Below are 14,966 nucleotides of genomic sequence, written 5' to 3' on the forward strand. Positions count from 1 at the left end.
GAGAACATATGATTTCTCCCCTGACCCACCAGAAGCAGTCCCTTCGTCGGACAGTCCATAATGGACAGGACGGTTGTTGTTTCCTTTGCAGATTTCTGGGACCATAGGACAAAGCCACAAAACAAGCACATTCCCGTGCAAACAAACAAGAATTTAAGGTTTTCTCCCTTTCACGTGTAATCCGCCAACAGACACCACAGATAAGAACGACCAGACTTCTCGGTGCCTGGACCACCTGAAGATATTGGTCATAAATAAATTAAGAACTGCAAGATCTCTCCATGACTATAACTACAAACTATGAAATGTACACTTGTAACCAGAATTACAATGTTTAATCTATACTCAGCTCGTGATTTGTGTCGCTTTACAATTTTGTTCCTTTTTCTACCTCAAACTTCGATAAAGTTAGCACTTGAGTATTTTAATCATAAGTCTCTACCATGAAGCCATACTGCCATCGAGAGCCTAGTTAAGAAAATGCCTTTAGAATGGAATTTTAACAATACTGTTATAGCTTTTTAATACATCTATATTCTACAAAGCAAGACTGGTTAGCCTAGCCCGAATATAATCTACCTTTCCTTCTTCTTGATATTAGTCAGTGTTGCTTACTATTATTATTTACTCATAATGAAATAGGATATTGAGGAAATGTCGTAGAACTTAAAGAATGTTTCTGATAACGTGTTTTCATGCCAACATGTTTCATTCATTTAAAGTGTTTGATTTCATGTCTCTCTCTCATCCTACTTCTGAGTTTAACATTGTGAGAAGTACAACCTCTTATGAAAGCAATGATATGTAAATCATCGTAAGGCGTGAAAACAGTTTTGCAACAAAAGGACACACCCTGTAGAGACTGGTGATAAAATTAGCGCCTGGCCAGTCTTGGTTCAGTTGTTATTCGGTCTTAGTTTAGTTCTCTTCTCTCTCACAATCCAGTTCTTTCTAGTTTTAGTTCTATTCTATTGTAGTTCGTGTCCAGTTCTCAGTTCTATCTCACATCTTTTTAGAGTCCAGTTTTCTCCTGGCTCAGATCTCTTCTTATTTCTTTTTGTCTTTTTACTTCGTTATTTTTACTTGAAACTCAAAGTTTTGGTGTTTTATTTTTTAATTATTCTCACCACATTTAACACATGACTTTTTCAAAATACAAGCTGAATTTTATTTTAACTGTCAAGACAGTCACTCATTAAAAGTATTTTCGAAGATATTTTCAACCGGCCATCGGAAGTATTTTTTAATTCCATTATTGAAAACCAGTTTTTAACACACACCATCAGATTCTGCTGTACGGCAACTTCACAGTTGTTCACTTAACGCTACATAACGCTGAGGAAGACTCCAGCTGTAACTGACACTGAGGTCCGGACCTGCATGACTGTCCATCAATCTGCTCTCAACTCTTTGGTACCGCTGGGTTTTCCTGACGATACTGCTGTGGAAGATCGACCTGTGGACAGTGTTTGGTCACCCAATGTAGTTGTTCGGAGCAGCATTTAAGGAGTTTCCATAAGTAGACCCTCACCTTCATATTTGAGCAGAGTTGATGATTGTGATGAACTAAAGAAACTTTAAACAAATCAAAATTATTTCAAGAAATTAGGTTCCATTTGTGTTCTCATTTTCATTCATACTTCTCACTTTCGTTAAACTAATTTATCTTGGTATTCTCACCATTTCCATTACTCTGTTACATTATTCGTCATATTTATTATTCACTTTTCACCTTTGTAAATAAACCACATATTTCACTTAAGTCATTGTCAGAAGGTCCTTGTGAGCTGGAAACAGATGATTGCTGTACTGAGAGCTGACACATCAGATATGATGGGATTTATTATTTACTAATAATTAATATTACTAACAATCAATATTAATTGATTAATTCTCATAGTGTATTCTAAATCTGTGGGTGGTGCCCCCTTTTGAAGAGTACCTATCCTTGCAGTACCTCCACGGACCCCCTAGGGGTCACGGACCCGCCACTGAAGACCTATGTCTTTAGGTATTTGGGATTAGTAGGACCTAAGACGTATGAAAATAACCATCGTCTTTGAACTGGAAGTGGGTTTTTGAAAAAAGATATGTAGACAGGGGGATTATTTCACTGTATATTAAAATTTAAGTCAGCCATGTGTAACAGGTCCAAATATTCAACAGTAGGGTAGCCATGTCAGAAAAGTGTATGGTAAATTTAAAAAAAAATATATATAAAAAATATCTAATCAACTAAAGATTTTGTGACCCCTCTGAAGTGCCTCCACAAAACTCCTAGGGGTGGCGGATCTCCTGTTGAACACCTATGGTCTAATGTATCAAGTGTTACTGTTTTTATACTGAATGTAACATAAAATAATAAAAACATGATATAAAATTATGTTAAAATATATAAACACATATCAATCCCAGGTCAAAGTGAGTGTATAACAAAAGCCAGTCAAGATCGGCTCTTCTTGCTGACCTGAGCCAAATAAAATGAAAATCCAGGATGTCCATCACTAGTGTTTGCCTCTATTGATCAGTCAGTGTCTACACAGACTAGGCATACACAGGATATTGAGCTGTCGGTCACCTGCATTTTGGAGGCACTCAAACCCCAATCAAATCACTGTTGTTATGCATGTTCTGGATAGGAAAACATCTGGTCCAACAGATGGATTTATTAAATACTAGCCCATCTGGTCTGACGGGTGAGAAGGACAACTGAAGAGCATGGCTGAAATTAGATTGGAGTAGCCTGAGATGTTGATAACCGGCCACTGAATTTCATTGCAGGACATGTGGCAACCAAAATGGAGAAAATAAATACTTCCACATGCAATTGGATAGTTTTACAACCAATTGGAGCCATTTTGTTGTAGACAAATTCAACACAATGGCGCTCAGATGACGTGTATGGCTGCATTGCTGTTACTCTTCCGTCCACCACAACGTAAAGCCGATCAAAATGATTTGATTGAACCACAAGATCCCAAAGCGTGATTCCAGACCAATATTATCCACAATATCCATCTCAGACTAGACTGAAATGCTTTCTGTGATTTTAAGGCATAAAGGCATTTAAATGACACCAAACACTTAAGGTAATTCTCTTTTATCATCTTATTTTTTTTTTAGGTTATACACACAAAAACAAAAAACAAACAAAAAAAAAAAAAACAGGAAGGCACCGTGTCAGCTCCTTTTTAGAAAGATGAGAAAGAAAATGCCTGGCAGAGACTTCATCATCTTCTAATTGCCTGATTGCCTGACTTATTTTCTCTTCTGAATTAGCTACAGGTGTTATGTAAATGTAGAAGCTGTTCTCCCGTGGCAGCGAGAGCCGAGTCTCACTATGTTAATTTAGGATAATTACTTGTTCCCAGGTAATGTAACCTAGGGACAGAGTGAGGAAAATGTTCTTGGCAGGGAGATGTGCGTGGGAACTTTTCATGGCAACAACAGCAATGTTTTTACATTCTGATTTCTAATTATTCCACATTCCCTTCATTCGCCCACTGCATCGGTACCTTTGTCTTGAACATCTGTTCATTGTCTGGAACATGGATGGCACATTTTGGAGCTAATCTTTCATTTCTATTGGTTGGACAACCTGCGTGATCCAGTCTTCTTAATTATATCACACAGTCTTACTCACTGATACAATACTGCCTTACAGGGCCATGGAATTTGATTATACAAAATGTTTTAAGCCATTGCCAAGTTTTACTGATCACAGGCTTGTTAGCTAACTGAGGAAACATTTATTCTCAAGTTCTACCATACGGTCAGTAGTCTGGTAGAAAACCCTTCTAAGTTATGCTTTGAAGGAACATAACTTCCACAACAGTTAACTTCTGCTGCTTGGTTGTGATATCTACCGTTGTCTTCATTTCCGAAAAGGCTGGTGTTGTGTGTTGTGCACAACTGAGACAGCTCAGTAGCAGGCCACAAATGTCACAGAGAGGTAAATTGTTCAGGAAAACTACTAGGTCAAACGGAATAAACAGGTATTGTTTGGCTCAGAATCAGTTGGAGAGGACCAGTTCAGAGATGTAAGATTTCCCGTGATTGCTAACCCACCCTGGGGAAAAAGCAAGTGATTCACAGTGGTAAGTCTCAGCCCTGCCATATCTGGGGTCTGTTTGTATCTTGTCACCTTTGAATCAAATCAGGTTTATACTGGCAAATTAAGTTCAAAACCATTCTAGGCACAGATAATTCTAAATTATTATACATAGAATTGAAATTGGGTAACATTGCAACACCTTAAAGGTCTGTGCTTTTTTTCAATTGGTGCGATTGCTTAGAAACTTGATATACATATATATACTATTTTACCAAATAACTACAACAGTCCTGTGCACAGGAGGCCTAGGGGCACAGGCCTTCCAGTGCATCATGCAGATGCTTTACCAGATTGGGATGAAGTCCAAACCGAATGAAAATGGTCCATATCAACATCTCAGTCGGAATAGACAGGTTCAAACAGAATTAAATCTCATTCACTTTCACAGGGGTAGAATATTCCTTTTCCCAAACCGATCATAAGTAAATGCTGAATCAGAATGAAATCAGCTTCCGTTATGTCTGCGCATGCTCTGTCTTGACGCAAATATGCAGTGATGTTTGAGTGACATTCCTGAACAAATCTAAGTCTCCGCGGAGTGCTTGCTTCTAATAACAACTCTGAAAGAACTAGACATTATCGCACACTTAGATGGCGGAAAAGACAGAAATACTGAACTGTTAAAGCTAAATTTAATTGAAGCCGGGATAGACTGAAGCGTGGAACAAAGTCAGAAATGAACCACTGGAAAACCTTGAAGACCAGCTACTGTAAGGGTAACGCAATAGCAAAAGTCACATTTAATTTAGCCACTGTGAAGTCCCAGTGCCTATGTCCGTCTTTTACGTACAAATTCGAATCCACATGAATGACACGATCCAGGACTTTCAAGCACATCGTTGCATTGTGACGACAATGACTGATGATTTTCATTTCACATGGTTGGTGGTTTTAATGTTGTGGCTGTACATATATTGTATAGAGGGCGTCAGGAGGAGCACATAAAATTCAATAGTGAGAGCCAGACACCAAATTGTTTTCGCATATTATCACCTACATTGCTAAAATATCACTAACTTTTTAAACATTGACTGAGTTTATCATCTTTACTCCACTATACATTTCAAAGGATGAGAGACACCTGACAGAAGCGAGAGGGTAGCTCAAATTAATTTAACTGCGACTTAAGATCTGAAACCTCCGTTGAGTCACTCATGGACATCACTCAGAGTGCTAGATGTTCTGAAACATTACACTTTTTTTGTTTTGGATGTATGAGACATCTTGATAGCTGTATCTGAAGCCACACATATGAAATTGCAACATATGTGTGACATTTTTCAGAAAATTAGTTGCGCAAATTAGTTTTCTTTGAGTTACTGTGTCTGGAGTTTCCAGCTTTCTTCCTGGTCTGGTCAACAGATGTGATGATGGGTGGAGCTGGGTTAAATGCAGAGGTCCAGGAAACGGACCAGACTGAGCTGTGATATCATGGGAGCAGGGAAATAGTGTTTCTAAGCGTTTAGTTTGTGGTTACTCTCTGTGTTTTTTGTCTTTTGTGTTTGTATTGTTCCAACTGGTCCGTACATAGTTCCCTCTTTTTCCTGGTCTTTGTTCAGTTAGTTGAGTTTTGAGGCTTTGTTACCTGCATCTTTGAGTGCAGCTCTATTTACTTGACCTCTTTTAAGAGACCCATGCCAGGTTGTCCTTTGACTGTTCAGTCCCTGACATGTGTGTAGAAATTATGATTTTCCTTTTTTTTTTCCATATGCAGGCAATTATTCGGTTTAAACAAATCACTTATGAGCTTCAAATTTTGTGTAGATGGAAAAAAGTTTCGGGGGCTTTTGGGGTTGCACGCTGATTTCAGTTCTTTTCTAAGAATTAATAAAACCTTGGAGCCTCCGCTACAGCAGCAGGAATGCGAAGAGATGAAACACAAATGTTAAAAGCAGGCGCAACATGCAACACAAGGGGATGCTGCCTTAGTGAATAAGAATGCAGTCGGATGCATCGGAAATAAAGACGAGGTTTAATTTTTTTCCAGAAACTAATTTTCTATCTCAGTCTGAAAGAAGGGGAATGTTTGCTTCCTGTAATTGTGGCTGGTATGAATAAATAAGACAGACTCACACAGTTTAAGAGAAGCTGCTACTTTGTGTATTCACAGTGGCACCAAGGAACCTGGATGAGGAAAAAAAAAAGAGTTAAAGAGTTAACATGGTGAAGCAGAGAAGAAGAGATGTGGCAGATTTTTTCCAATAATCAAGCTTTCTGAGGCAACTCTCAAAATGGATTCTGGTCCAGTGAGTTTCAGTGACAAAAAAGCGCTTCAGAGATACTCGTTGCTGAGCAAAGCCCGCAGATTCTCTCATTGCTCAGACTTGGCCTAAATGGTGACGCTAGCCTGCTGCTGATGCATCAGTCCATTTCATTTCCGTAAATCTGTCATTGAGGAAATGATGAAGTTAGTTGTGTGGATTTAAGTTTCCACTGGTTGCAGTGGCTCAGTACTTCACGGCTGCTGATGTACTGAGACGTACTTTGGATTTATCAAAATTAAATCCACTGAGAAGGATTTAAAAGTAGTATTCCGCTAAATCCCAGTGGATGGCATTTCATGAGTTTCTGAGCTTAAATTCAACCACTGGCAGCGAACAAGACAAAGTTCAGATGGGCTCAGCATTAAGTCACAGTAACAGAAAATTGAAATCGGCCGGTCCATGCCTCAGGTGCTTTTCTGGGACTTAAGTCATGCAAAGGTTAATCACAGTTTGCTTAGCATTTGACAAAAATAAGAAAATTTCTTACAAATAATTGGGAGGCAAAGTTGGAGATACAATCTTTGGCAAATTTGTTTTCAAAAAAAAAAAAAAGGTGGAATACAGGGAGTAGATGATTGGACATTGCTGGTTCAAGTTGTAGAGCTAAACATCAGTAATGTAAACCCTAGTCATGAACAAACTATTCTTTCAGCTTTAGATGACAGCGGGGATAACTTCAGAAACATTAGGAACAATTCAAATCTATTTCCACCAGAGAAAGACTTTATTTAATAATGTGCTCAATAGAAAAAAATGTGAATGTCCTTGGTGATTAGATCCGATAGAGATGTCATATGGGATCGTAGGGGTTTTGCCAAGATTACCGTCATGAGTCTAGACACTAATGGTGGTGATGACAAGAGAATGCTGGAGCTCTGCATGGGGTGAGGAGTGGATGAGCTTGGCCTGAGCCCTGGATGTGACTGGAGGTGAATAACATGGAGGAGCGTGGTGGGAGTTTCAAACTGAAATGTCACTGGACGGCAGCACAGATTCCTGAGTTTCATATTCTCTATCGTCTCCACTCTGATTTCATGTCTGCTGGTTTGGGCACCTGGTGATGCCTTAGGGGTTTGTTCTTTCCAGATCATTTTGCTTTACTCGACACAGCTGCTTAGACTCTGCGGCCCAGCAAGCGATCCTAACTATAAATACAATAGCTATTCATAAATGTTCTTGTGACCTCATAACATCATGAACAGCGCCTGTTTGCCAAAGCAAGTGAGCCTTTACCACAACAGGAGCATTACCACAACAGGAGTATTCCACAACAGATGCAATGGTTGCTTTCTGTACTACAACATCTCTAAATGTGAACATTTTGATGGCATATAACTGATCAGGCATAACATTATGACCACCTTCCTAATATTGTGTAGGTCTCCCTTGTGCTTTCATAACAGTTGAGACACATCAGAGAATGGACACGGGTCTTCTGAGGGTGTCCTGTGGCGTCTACCAACAGAATATCGTTAGTGAGGGCCTTTGGGTATCCAGGGCATCACACAGATACGTCATGGAATCGAATTAATTTAGAGGCTTGTTTTTCATGTTTTTTGAATTGTTCCTAAACTGTTTTTGTGTGTGTGTCTGTAGCCCCTTTCACATTTCGTGGGATGTCATTTGACCCGGGATTTTATTGGCTCGGCTCAGCTTTGATGTAAACAGGAATGCCGCATCAACCCACTAATTTACATAATGACTTTCATATACCTGCTTTCAGACTGTGCCATTGTAGAAGCTCCAGGGCTGCGAGCAGCTCTAAAACATAGCAAAGTTTTGGTCTACTCCTATAACAGACCCATCTCTGAAGGGCAGAGATTTTTCTCCAGTTTTTCAATCAAACAAAAACAAAAACAAAACAAAAATTATACGATCACATAGGTGAATTAGCCCTATGTCATGTTTGGGAAATTGTACCAGGGAGTCTTGATGTGAACTGCGCATGTGCTGCTGTGTTTATATACAGCTTGTATAGCAATATGGCACACTTTATTAACCAATCATGGCAGCGCAATGGCAAGATCATGAGATCCGCAAGCTTTTCTGCATACATAGACACTTAAGTGTGTAATGATGACGTTGTCAACACAATGATGTCTAAGAGGCAGAAAAAACGGCACGCAGCTCTCACAGTGGGAGGTTAGACACAGGACTGCTGGCAATGTGAAAGCACACCAGAGACGGGTCGACCTGGGTTTTGCGATGTGAAAGGGGTCTGTGTCAGGTTGCATCCTGCTGGGGATGGCTGTTGCCATCAAGGAGTGTCATTGCTATGGGGTGTGGCTGCCTGGTCTGATCTAGGTGGGTGGTACATGTAACATTCACACAAATGTGATGTGAAGTCCAGGTCACCTGTCAGTGGTATCAAGATGAATTCCTTAGATAAGTGTTTATTTGATTTTACTTTGTAAAACAAAATGCTTTGATTCTATTCTGGCATTTGGTTCTCCTGTCCATGATGATCAGCTCAAACTGAAAATATCTGTTTCTGCAACTTTACTTCAGGTGTCATTCGTTAGACTAAAGTATACAATGTGGCCATCCAGTAAAATTTTATATGTTATTTAGTCTGTTGGGCTACTTTAACTGTAAGCTTTAACAGCAGCTGCAAACTTTCATGGTGCATGCCAGTGATTAACCAATGCTATCTTAAAATATGTGGGTGCTTTTTTTTTCTTTTTTTTTGCGTGTGTGTTTGCTTTGTCAGTGGGGCATTCTCTTTGGCAAGAAGCTCAAATGAGCAAATTTAATTAACATATGTGCTCTCCACGGTTTACTCACCACTGTGTTGCAGAACCATAATCCCTTTCCCCAACAGGTACCGGTCCTTAATTTGCAACAACCGAGATAATCCCTCAGTACACAGACACTCCTACTTTATCACCATACATTTTAGTCAAGCAAGATTTAAAGAGAAAATTCTTCATTTTCATTTTTTAGCACGTTTAATGGTATAACTGCTAATATGCATTCATTTCTATATAATATTACGACTATTACCATCTACTCATTAGGTCTCTTTGGACCTAATGATCGTTATTAGAAATAATATTACAATTTACAAAATGATCAATGCACTTCTTTTTCTCCTTTATTTCTTTCTGCTTTTCCTTCCAATTCTCCGTTGCCTGCTCATGCATTGCTTCCGCAATCAATATACATCAACAAAACACAGCCCACCCTCACCACATAACAGCCTCCAGTTGTTGTGTTTGTTTTGTAGATGTTCTGTATGAAGTGTTTTTTCCCCCCTGCCCTGTAATTGTTTTTGTAGTAAAACACACACACAAACACACACACACACACACACACACACACACACACACACACGAACAGAAATAATTATATCTATGTCCCTATGTAGGTAGCCTCCCCGAGGAAGTAATTCACACAGTGGGGGATTGTGAAGAGATTGTGTTGGGAGTTTATTGTGGGAGTGGGTAGGTAAAGCACCAGCCAGCAGAGCTGCTGCGGACTACCTCTCCCCCAGAATTAAAACCATTTTTAGCAGATTTTACACATTGTTGTAGCATGATCTGAAGCATGACCAATAGGGAAAAAATTCCCCTTTGGTTAGCAGTTCCTTTTTGGTGAACGTGTAACAGCACAACACATAAGATCCAGATCAGCTACGTGCCATCATCCTTTTTTCCGTTTATGTCTTGGAAGATGTGCGTGTGAGCTCCATCAAAGAGTGTGGGTATTTTTTCTTTGTCAGACTTGGCAACGAAACTGTGGTCAGCGTACTGGAACACTCTGGACCCAACCTCAGCAACAGCCCACAGAACTGTCTTAACCTGCTCCATCACCGCACAGTGGAAAGAGGCAGATTGGACGAGACGTTTCAGCGTATCAGCTCCAAGGGCGTCGTGTGCTTGGAAGGCTTGAGTGGCTTCGGTGAGGCAGATTGGTAATAACGAAGGGGAGGGAGATGGCACGGAGAGGAGCCGAAAAGAGATTCGGGAGAGAAGATTGCTAGTGTTTTGGCCACGTCTGCCTTTTCTCTTCTATGGCACCCTGCTAACCAGCTCATCTTATACTTTCATCATGTAGCGCTCGGTCGGAGAGAAAATAAGCTTGAAGTTCAAAGCAGAAAGCTGTCACAAACCCCCTTTGAAATGAGCGTGTGCTGCACCTTTGTAATGAGGGGTGCAGTCTGCGGGGACTCCTCCTAGGTGCCAGCTGGGTCAGCTTAGCTCCTTTGCCATCAATGAGAGCTCAGTTCTAGAATTAGCACAGAGCTCTTCCTCACTTCCATGGGTGTGATGCCCTTCCACCTTATCCTTTTGACAAAACAGAGTCAGGTGTCTTGGGCTGCACAGTTGGAACTTTACAAACCTGCACCGCCCCCCCTCACAGTAGTAGTGGAACCACCAAATCCGAACCTGCCCCGACCCATTAAGGCGTAGGTCTTCAACAGGGGAATCTTTGGTTGATTAGACATTTTCATATATATTTTTTTTAATTTTCCTGCACAAATTTAAATTTCTTCAAATACACATTAACATGAATCCAACATATTTTAGTAAAGGGATAAATGGAGGCAGAAGACATAATCTTTCAGTCAACAGTTCTCTCACTGAGCGATACAGGAGCTGTCTCCACAGCGTAATTTTTCACACCGAGCATGTAAGCCTCCTGTACAGAATAGGACCCACCCCTATTGATGGCCAGCCAATCACAAGGCTGCATGTTACACGCTGACTCTGTCAGGTTCTCTGCAACCAGCCGAGAGCCTATCAGTCCCCGGGTGAAATTCCTATGTTTAAAGTTAAAACTTGAATCTGTCAATTATTTATACATACACCAGGTAGTATACAGTATAGAGTATATTAGTATACACCTATATAAAAAACAGCAGCAAAATAGCCTTGTGACTAACTTAAACTAAATGAAACTATTTTGATCAATAGGGTTCGTAACACACCCTTTGGATGTCATTATAAGGCATATTTCATGCCATACAGAGAAATAAATACCTCTGCAATTGGATAGACCTATAACCAATCAGAGCTGTCTTGTTGTAAATAAATGGGTTTTATTTATTTAATTTGTCCTAAGCTGATATTCAATTTAATGTTTTGGTCAAATATACAACATTCAAAATAAAGGTCTCTGCAGCTTTTTTGATTTTGATATTTAATGTCTCTGTTTTCTCTGCCCATGAAGTTATTCAGTCTGGCACATGCTTCTAAGTCTCTAAATTTCCAAGATTTTAGCTGTCAGTGGACATTGATGCATGTCAGTAAAAATGTCACTCAATGTGAGTGATATTTGTCATTTTGGTCAGCTTTATGACCCTATAACTGTTGTTTTATGTGTTATTGCATGTGTTTAATTTTTATCACCTGTCTGCTTTATGTTAAAAATAGGGAGACTGTTCTTGCACCGCCCACCCTGCCATTAGTGCCCCCCACCCCTGACTATACTGAAATCCCTTTATTGTACTTCATGAGGTACCATGTTGTTGAAAAATATCACAACAGTAAAAAAGTCTTGATATGTCCATTTTATTTATTTTCCGGTCTGAATTGAAATTGAAATGAACGAATGTGCCGAGCCTTCAGCCTTTCACAATATGACTTTTTTTTCATTGGGCCCAAAATTCGTTGCGCCACCCCTGCGTGGATCAATAAGTTTACTGCAAGTTGTTGTAGAGCAGTCTCAGTTTTGTTCACATTCATTTCACACGTGTTTCATTCAGTGCTCCCTGATGATACAGTGTGTGCAAGTTTGAGAGTTTGGGCGCAGTTGTTCTGTCTAAAGTTGTACATCTAGCTATTAAGTTTAGGGGAGTAATTACATGTTCACACTGACTATTTAGGAAACGGAATATTTGTACTTGTATTTCGTGTTGAATTTAGTTTGAGCATCTGACAAAGTTCAGAATCAGATGCAAAATACACAGACAAACTCTGGAGGGGGTTGAATACTTTCTCATAGCGCTGAACTTGATGCAAATTGAGAGCACTGATGAACAGGAAATGGAGGGGTTGTCAGTGTATTTTGTTTCACCTGCGTAACATTTACATAAATGAAGTGCCAATCCTCAGATTACCTGATTAATTCTGGTGACATCCGTACTTGCTTATGAGTGCAGGTCCTGGAAGTCACTTGAATAAAAGTCTGGTTTGCTAATTGTCATGTTTATATATATATATATGTATCCACTGAATGTACAAGATGTGAACGGATTAATTGCTGTCAGACACACGGAAAGATTCAAGTTAATTATACTTTAAAATAACTTCAACTGGCAGTTTAGATGCTAATGTTAAATTACATGAGCATCTGAAATGTTGCGAGCAGCAGTTGCAGCATCGTGCAGTATTTCTGTTGCTCTGGCTCTACTTTACCTTGGCTGACCCCGTAAAGCCCGTAAAGACAAGTCTCCTTCCTTCCTCATAAAATATGTATCTAACCATATTTTCAATACCTGCCCAGACTTGAAGTCGGCAACAGTTTTTATCATATTCAATGCCAGTGGTGGGCCATGTTTTATCCACCTAGACCTTCAGTGCCATATGACCTTATTCAAAACACGTCTTAATACGATCGATATGACGCCACTACTATAGAAACCATGAACAACGTACGGATATGCAATAAAACAGGACTTTGCATCATAGACGGGTATCTCATATAGCGAGATGAATGCCGTTACTAAGGTAATGTTACTAGGCAACAATACACAAAGTCTCCTCTCACTTCACTGCCGCTTCAGCGCCACATACATCAATTAGAAACATCAATTTTGACCCAATAAAATGACAAAAATATACACAAAAGATATAATTGATTATACTCACCAGAACAAAGACACAATGTAGAGTCAGCCAAAGGTAGCGCTCATAGCTGGGTCAAGCTAGGTAACTTGGGTGACCTTTCCTCTTAATATCCAGCTTTTCCTGGAAAGTCCACTGGGAAAATGGTTTTCTGAGAAGATCTCCAACCAAATCAACAACTTCTTGTTCATTGCCATCGTCTGTTCAAATAATAACTGTCAAATAACTATTAAAATGTTCATGGGGATGTTTTATTTTTTTATGCAACGAATGCGATCTTTATGCAGTCTTGTACAACCTTCAGACCTTCTCTGAGAAGGCCTAGGAATACGAATTTAAAATGTGACTGGTTAAAGAACAGCGTCATTACGATGTGTTTCAAGCTTCAGCCGCCGGCAGTTTTAATTGTGAAGAAATATGATTCAATAAAAGTTGTAATACAAAATTACACTGCCAGAAGCATCACAGCTGAGAGACGGACAAGCCATAAAATGAAAAGAATGGGCTACTGGGAATAATTTAACAAGATTCATGGGAAGTTTAGGCCACTGTTCAACACATTGTAATAAACATATGAGAGAAGTGGTGACGCCCAAAACGACACGTATGACTTTCTGCAAAAACTACACATGAACAGCTAACAAATCTGGGGCATGTGAGGTCTTAGAGAGAGCTGCAAAGATAAATTCTCAAAGTAGAAGGGTTAGATGGTGGCTCATGTCAAATGCCAAACTTTTAGCCAGTAGACTGCAGCGCAGGCCCTGGGTCAGTCCACTCAAGAGTGTCAAGGTTTGAACAAGAAAAAGCTCACAGTGTGGGTAACAAGAGATACTTTCACTTCCCAAAACAACCTGAAACAAGGATTGCTTTCATGAAGACATTTCAACACACAGTCAGTTAGCTTTTTCTAAAAGTTTACTGGGGAGCTGGGGGTTTAAAATCAAATTCATATATGGATCCAATGCACATCAGTGGTCAAACAACTAGAAAACCAGTGGGTGAAGCATTTTTCTAAAGAATGTAGCGCCACATGTCCTTAGTCATTGTCCACTAGGGATATGTTTCAACCATGTCTCACTGGGGGTTTGCTTCACTGCAGTTTCATTCCCTTTCCCATTTGTCTTCTCCAATAAACCTTTCTGTAAAAATCTTTATCTCAGTTTCACCAGTAAATACATTTTTTTTCCTCTCCATCACACGCTGTGAAATACTGATACGTCTTTGCCCACCCTTGGATTTGAGACGCCACTCGTCCTCTGAGACTATGACCAGACTGTAGAGATGCACAGACCAGCGTCCATCTACGGGTCAGGCAGACTGGGTCACAAAAATTTACATTCTGATTAATGCAGCATGGGTTGTTGAATGATAGACGACATCATTAATGAGGAAAATATCAACTGCTGTAATTACCTTCTCTGAAAAGTGGATTCTCGTCAGGCATGAATTATCGGCCGTGTTCAGGCTATTGTGGAAAAAAATAACTTTACATTGAAATGCGTTAGCATTTATGTTAATATTTTCTTCCCCAGTTTTCTCATTTTCTCTGCATTTTTTTTTTTTTTAAGTTTGTAATGAGTTTTTCCTGGCTTAACCTAAATTAAGACTTGGTCTCTATATGTTTCACAGATTATAACATCCCAAAAACATCAAACCAGTCTCTACTTTGTGTTAATCCCTAACATGAATGCTGAAAGAAGGAAATTTAAAAAAGTACATATGAAATGCCCTATGTGATCTTTAATTACTCATCTCTCACAGCTATTCAAATCATTTTCTGTGTTTGTCCTACATTCATGG

The sequence above is a fragment of the Mugil cephalus genome, chromosome 16 (genome assembly GCF_022458985.1).
Source record: "Mugil cephalus isolate CIBA_MC_2020 chromosome 16, CIBA_Mcephalus_1.1, whole genome shotgun sequence".
Taxonomy (NCBI): Eukaryota; Metazoa; Chordata; class Actinopteri; order Mugiliformes; family Mugilidae; genus Mugil; species Mugil cephalus.